This window comes from Arvicola amphibius, chromosome 1 (assembly GCF_903992535.2).
Source record: "Arvicola amphibius chromosome 1, mArvAmp1.2, whole genome shotgun sequence".
NCBI classification, from domain to species: domain Eukaryota; kingdom Metazoa; phylum Chordata; class Mammalia; order Rodentia; family Cricetidae; genus Arvicola; species Arvicola amphibius.
This window is the reverse complement of record NC_052047.1, coordinates 70,673,290-70,680,350: the sequence shown is the minus strand read 5'-3', so window position 1 is coordinate 70,680,350 and position 7,061 is coordinate 70,673,290. Positions and strand designations below refer to the sequence as shown.

Below are 7,061 nucleotides of genomic sequence, written 5' to 3'. Positions count from 1 at the left end.
ACACAGGAAATAGAGGAAAAAGGGAGAAGGAAAAGGGAAAGTGGGTAGGGGTATTTGTCCCAGAGGGACAAAGGACTGCCTCTGGATAGAGAGGAAACAGACGTGACACAGGAAAATTGCAGTACAAGGGAAACCCTGTATTAGGATAAGGTGTTTAATTTTAATTGGGCATGTTAACTAGGGGGCTTATCAAAGGGGGCTTCTGATAGTTTAACTTCAATACTTTGATTGCTGGACCTTCGTAGTCAGCCTCAGGAGGAGGAAGTAGCCAAATAAGGGAACAGACCTTGGAGCCAGCTTTAGGAATGGAATCTAACAAACATAGCAAAGCAGAGGGAATGGGAAAGGCCTGTCAGACCCATGCTCAAGCTGGCCAGAGTCCTTTCAGAGATGGGGGAACAACTTGCTGGAGTTGGTTTTCCTTTCACCGTATGGATTCTGGGGTTTGAACTCAGTGGCAAGGGCCTTTGGCTGCTGATACACATTCCTGGGCCAAGAATAAAGTCTTTTTTTTTTTTTTTTTTTCCCGAGACAGGGTTTCTCTGTAGCTTTGGAGCCTGTCCTGGCTCTTGTAGACCAGGCTGGACTCGAGCTCACAGAGATCCATCTGCCTCTGCCTCCCGAGTGCTGGGATTAAAGGTGTGTGCCACCACTACCCAGCTCCTTTTTCTTTCATTCAACTATCAAATTCATGAAACAGTCCGTGTTTGAAGAAAAAAAAAAGGCAGGCATATATTTTAAAAGCGAAAATTCTGTAAGAAAGGGTTTACTTTCCTGCCCCTCTCATTTGTATTTGCTAGTCCATGCACATCAGCTTCCCAAACGTTGGTCTTTCGAGGGCCCCGCGTCCACGTGTTGCCCAGCCGGGGCACCCGCCCCTACGGCACAGCCGGGGCTTCCTGGGCTCCGTCCCGTTCCAGTCCCTAGCTGTGGCACCGGGATCGGAAAGCGAAGAAGATAAAGAAGCTGGCCTAAGAGCCTGAGGATCACCAGCGACCGCCCGCCACACCAGGGCGGGCCCTACACTCAAAACCCAAAACCGCGCTCGAGGCCACGCCCTGGGTCCGCCGACGTCATCATCCTGGAGCCCGCGCTCCCGGCTTCGGGGAGGGGCTGCGCGATGACGTTAGGCGTGTGCGTGGCTCGCGGCTCTGTCGATGACGCTAAATACGAGTGCGCGTGCGCGGCTGGCAGCCATGTGTGTTCTGTTCTCACCTGCGTGTGCTGTGCTCCTTCCCTTTTCTGCATCTACCGCCATCAGGGACCAGGGGCCATGCCAGGCTATCCTGAGGCCAGGTAGGGATCGCAGGGCTCGGTGGCGGGAGGCAGGAGGTCAGGCTCCGGGTAGGAACGGTTTCCCCCGGGAAGACACGTGCCACGGGGTAAGTTAGGCCTACTTCGGGGGTACTCTTTCCAGACCTTGGCGACTTCTGCCGCAGCATGGAGGCTCTCCCCTCGAGAGAGTCTGTCCCCGGAGAAAGCCTCGAGGGGCTAGAATTGGGTGATAGGCTCAGGCCGGGGCTGAATGTGCCTTGTCCCCCTTCTCAGGTGGAAATCGAGGCCAGGAAGATGGATCCACAGCGCGGAAGGGCTGACTGAGCTCTTCTGGAAGATGTCCTGGTAAGTCAGTTGTGAAAATCTGGAGGTGAACCCTCATTTCTCTGAACCCAGACCGGATTAACTTAATGTGTCTCATTTTTCTCCAGCCTCAAAAATACATCTTGAGAAGAATAAGGAAGAAAAAGCCATTTTTCCTGTTTGGGTATGTATGTTACATAGATTATTTCTGTGGTCATGACTGCTTAGGAACAGTGTTCTAAAATTAGTGTCACATAGACTGATGTAGCAGCCTATATCATCTAATCTTGTAAATAAGATACCCACTTCCTGATAGCCTTCCGTGCTCCCTCAGCCAACACAGGTAATCTGGGGCCTCAGGAGCCAAACTCAGTATCTAATTCACCTTCAGGACTAATTCTCCCCTGCAGAGTTGTCTGGGCACTTGGGTCTTAGAGACTGCAGTGTGGGCTGTATGAGTTAAGCAAGCCTCCAGCGTGCTTGGGTCTGCAGTGACCCTGTGCATTCCTACAGTGCTTGCCAGAACAGTTTGAAGTGGTTTGAGGCCTTGCCCTGCTCTCTCCAGAGCAAGGTTATAGAAATTTCAGACAATATGGCAGACTCCTGCCACGTGGGTAAATTCCTTGTGAATAGAATCGACAAATGCTGCACTTCCTTGTTTTGACTGTGGTGGGAAGGTTTTGCACAATTCTGGTGTAGAGGCAAATAAGTCATTGAATATTTTTCCGTGCTCCAGGGTTAGTACAAACTTAAATTCTTAAAACAATTACAAAGTACACAGCATGGAGACCAAGAGTTTGGTCCCAGTGCTTAAGTGAAACTCCAGATGTGGCACGTGGTTCTGCTTTCCAGGGAGAGGCAGGCATGTGGGTCCTGGGTTTGTTCTTAGAAGGCAAGGAAGTCAAGGGCTGAGTGTCTGCAGATGGGGGGGTCTGGCCAGTACACCAACACCTAAGGAAGGCCCTCCCTGGAGAGGAGGGCATTGGTACTGGGGGGTTTTGTTTGTGAGAAGGCCTTCAATCCCAGTCCTGCTGCCTCACCCTCAACGGTTCAAAGTTCTGGAGTTACAAGTGTGTGTCTTTATGGCAGGGGTCTCACTGGCCCTGGATTACCCTGAACACTGATCCTCTGCCTCCTCCATGCTGGGATTAAAAGTGTATACCACCATACCAGGCCCTGGTTCCAAATCTTTAGTTTATTGTCCCCCCATCCCCCAAGACAGTGTTTGTGTAGTCTTGGCTATGCTAGAACTAGCTCTGTGGAACGGGCTGACCTTCAACTCAGATCCGCCTGCTTCTCAAGTGCTGGGATTAAAGGCGTGTTCCACCAATGCCTGGGCCAGGGCTTGCATTCTACTTATTTTATGTGCATGTGTGAGCCATGGGTGGCACGTGGAGAGGTCAGAAGGCAACTGGCAGGAGTTGCCTTTCTCCTTCCACCATGTAAGTCCTGTGTGTCCAGGGGTTTCCCTGCAGGAACTGTCAGGTTGTGGTTTGGTATTTCTAGCCTCACAGCCTGTGCTGTTTTTCCAGAGTTCCTCCCGGAGAAGATGGGAAGTTGGGGGGGTAGAGTTGAAGGGAAGTGTGGGAGCTTTTGCTGAGTGATGTAGACAGTCCTTAGTTTACGATTGAGGCTTCCAACTCACTGACTCTTCTTCAGCCTAGGGAACCCAAGGTGCCTGCTCCAGAAGAGACCTGAGGTGACGCATGGCTGTTAACAGGCTGTTTCATGGAACTTTGGAAGAGGTAAGAATGCAAGAAGACACTACCAGATCACTTCTGGATTTTTGTTTCTGATTTGAGGAAGTGTCTCCTGTAAGTTAGGCTGCCCTCAACGTCTCCATGGCCGAGGATGACTCTGTCATGTCTTTGTCCCATGCTTCCCCTTCCCAGTTTGGATTATGGGCCTGTACCAGCAGGCCTAGGCTTTGCTTCTGTTTGTGGTAGATGTCCGTCAGCCAGTCACCTGGCTTAAAACAAACAGCCAGGCAAGGTGCACGCCTTAATCCCAGCACTTAGGAGGCAGAGGCAGGCAGATCTGAGTTTGAAGCCAGCCTGGTCTACAAAGAATTAGAGAACAGCTGTAACAGAAACAGCAACAAAAAAAGGGCACCAACTCCCCCCCAAAATCCCCTGTGGCCTTTCCGTAAACCATGTGATTGAATCTCAGAAAGTTCAACTAACTGTGTTAAAGTTTACAAGACGATTTCAAAACTTCTGTATCTGGACTTGGGCCCTGACATTTGATTGCCTCTGTGGTTTGAATTTAGCATGGTGTATATGAGGTCATGATTATGTCTAGCTGGAATGGGTGTGGGCTGCTGCAAAATGTGGGCCACAGGCCTTTTGGCTCACTGGATGCAGTAAGAATCCAGAATTTGGGTCAGGCTTTGTTATTGCCCCTCATGGCAGTGGGCACTTAGAGCAGCCCTTGGTTTTGTGATATTGCCTAATTTTCACTGCGTGGCGCTTCTGCTCTCTGCAGGTGGAACATCTGAGTGTAATGAACCATGGGTACTGGAGGCAGCTAGGAGAAAAGCACACCTGCTATCCAGGCTCTTGGGAGGTGGAGGCAAGAAGATTGTGCATTCAAGGCTTACCTGGCTGGGCTACAAGAGGCCCAGTCTCCAGAAACAACAATAAATGCAGTTTTATCTATGATCATCTTCTTTCCGTGTTCATTTTTCTGTTAAACTGACTCAGTTCGAGTGAACCAAGGTGCCTTGCCCTTCTAAACACTGAAGCACTTTGTGGTTTTGAGGAAGGGTCTCACTGCCCAGGTGCCCTCTCAGTGCAGTGATTGCATGTACCGTCATTCTTGGATATACTTGGAGTAGCCATTTGGGACTTGGCTGAGTAAACGAGTCATGCTGGAGTGGTCACCTTGGGGCTAAGTGGGAGGGAGGATGAGGTGCAGAGGAACTGTGGCCTGAGACCTAAGGATCTGAAACTTAGTTATGGCTCAGCGCTCAAGGGTATGATATGCTACCAGTACCAACACTGGGCAGCTCACAGCTGTAACTCCAGTTCTAGAGGGTGTGATAACCCTCTACTGGTGTTTCCGTGCCTTTCCACCCCGGCTCTTCCAGAGGACTTGGGTTCAATTCCTAGCACCTATGTGATGCTCACAGCCCCTTGAAACTTGTTCCAGGGGATCCAGCACCGTTTAAAAGATTTTAAAAACCCATTCATGTTGCCTCTTGGAATGACAGTAGTTAACTAGGAAGCCAGGAAGAGATTCCCTGAGGGACATCTATTCAGCTGGAAAGTAATGTAGTCTACCCATAGGTGTGCACACAGGCCTAGTTCACAAGGATGTCAGAAAATGTGGGCAAGGCCTGGCAACATTTGCCATTGAGGGTACAGTGAATAAATTGGGATTCAGGGCTGGGTAGATGGCTCAGTGGTTAAGAGCACAGACTGCTTTTCTGAAGGACCTGGTTCAATTCCCAGCACCCACATGGCAGCTTTCAACTTTAACTCCAAGATCTGACGCCCTCCACAGGCAAAGCCAAGGCACACAAAATCAGGTTTCATGACTTGGCATAATGAATTGAACAGTGTCCATAGATGCCAGACCCCATGTTCCTGTTGTGTGCAACAAAAACTACACAAACCCAAGTAGAAGATAGGAAACATTACTGCCGTACATGCAGGCAGAAGGCAAAATTCATCCCCTTTCCATGTTTCCCACTCTCCCACCCCATACAAACCTTAAAACTAAAAGAACTAGAGGCCGGGCGGTGGTGGCACACGCCTTTAATCCCAGCACTCGGGAGGCAGAGGCATGTGGATCTGAGTTCGAGGCCAGCCTGGAGAGATGGCTCAGTGGTTTAGAGCACTGGCTGCTCTTCCAGAGGACTGGGGTTCAATTCCCAGCAACCACATTACAGCTCACACAGATCCTGTAACTCCAGGATCCAACACCCTCATACAGGCATACAGGCACAAAAGCTGTGGTTCAGTTTCATAGGGGAAACAGGTACTTAGGTAAGATTGCTGCAAAGACCAGAAGCAAACACCATAATAGATGGCCAATTTGACCCTGAGCTAGATAACAGTAAAACTACCAGGATTTCCTCAGTCGCCAGCAGACTTGAGTGGTGTCTTCATGTTAGCTGAAGGCCTTTATAAGGACTAGGCCATGAGGAAACTGGTTACAACCTATCCAGAGTGACCAGCCATTCTGTTAAAGCTGGAGCCTCTGGATTTGGTGCCGGGTGACGAAAGAGCCCAGAGTTGGTTCAGTCCAGGAAGGAATTAAATGTGATGTCATCTCCTTGGCTTCAATAAAGTGAAATGAGAGTAACTCCTCTGTGGGTCGTGGGAGTCAGGCAAACGTGGTTGTGCAAGCCACCAGGGTGGGAAGGGCTGAGTCATGCACTGATAGCGGAAGCAGCCAGAGTCTAATACTACACCCACAGGTCAGTCTCTAACCTATGAACGGTCTTGGGATTTTTAAGTGGTTAGGAGAAAAACCCGAAAATACACTATATCATGACAGGTGAAATTTTTATCGATTACAGAGTTCTGTGTCTCAGATTTTACTGGAACTCAGCCACGTCAGTTCTTGATTGAATCAGCACAAGTTCCAGATCTTCTTAAGGCCTGGGGTTTTGGGAAATGGAACCCAAGGGTGGGAGTCCCCAGGTTGGGAAAACCCTACCAAAGACTACCAAAAGCTGGGGATGAAGTGCTTCCATGCCAGGCTTACAAGGATGCAGCCTGGCTGTCTAAGAGTCCTATACCACCCCAAGGTGAAGCCAGAGCCCTGCTATTGGATCTGGGGTATTTTTGGCCAGTGGCTCATTTTATCACTAATGGTACTTGCTTTTACTACATAGGGGATAAAAAACTTACAATTTCATTAGCTATGTTGCATTATCAAGTAATTTTAAATATCAAATTAAATGATTGAAATAAAATTATCTGCCGGACGGTGGTGGCACATGTCTTTAATTCCAGCATTCAGGAGGCAGAGGCAGGTGGATATCTGAATTTGAGACCAACCTGGTCTACAGAGAATTCCAGGACAGCCAGGAATACACAGAGAGGCTGTCTTGAAAAACAAAAAGGAAAGATAGACAGAGAGAGAAACGGGGGGTGGAGGGGGAGAAAAAGGAAATACAATGATCAGGGATTTGTGAATATAAGAACTCTCAAAGTTGACCCGCAAATAAGTCATATTTGGGAACATGGGGGCCTGCCATCTGACCTCCCAGCATGAGGGAAGGGAGCAGAGAGAGATGGCCTCCTAGGGCAGACCTTGCAATCAGAACTATTCAAAGAAACCTGAGCGCCACCCAACCATTTCTAAATGCACTGTTCATCTATAAACTCAACAATGAGTAGCAAGTCTTTCTCTGTACTGCTAGCTCCCAAATAACACAGAGACTTATGATTAACTATGACAGGTCAGTCTTAGTTTAGGCTTGTCCCACTAGCTCTTATAACAAGTTAACCCATTAATTTTAATCTACATTC

At 48.9% G+C, this 7,061-nt stretch overlaps 1 long non-coding RNA gene and 1 other non-coding gene across 2 annotated transcripts; both read left to right on the top strand.

The window, feature by feature from the left end:
- Positions 1–1,156: 1,156 nt before the first annotated feature.
- On the top strand, positions 1,157–4,238 carry LOC119820361. The gene is made up of 5 exons (XR_005286489.2): positions 1,157–1,296; positions 1,549–1,620; positions 1,707–1,762; positions 3,238–3,323; positions 4,063–4,238. It is a non-coding gene; the product is annotated as an uncharacterized LOC119820361 (long non-coding RNA).
- LOC119806094 lies at positions 2,040–2,171 on the top strand. Its single transcript, XR_005284126.1, has one exon. It is a non-coding gene; the product is annotated as a small nucleolar RNA SNORA9 (small nucleolar RNA).
- Positions 4,239–7,061: the final 2,823 nt, after the last annotated feature.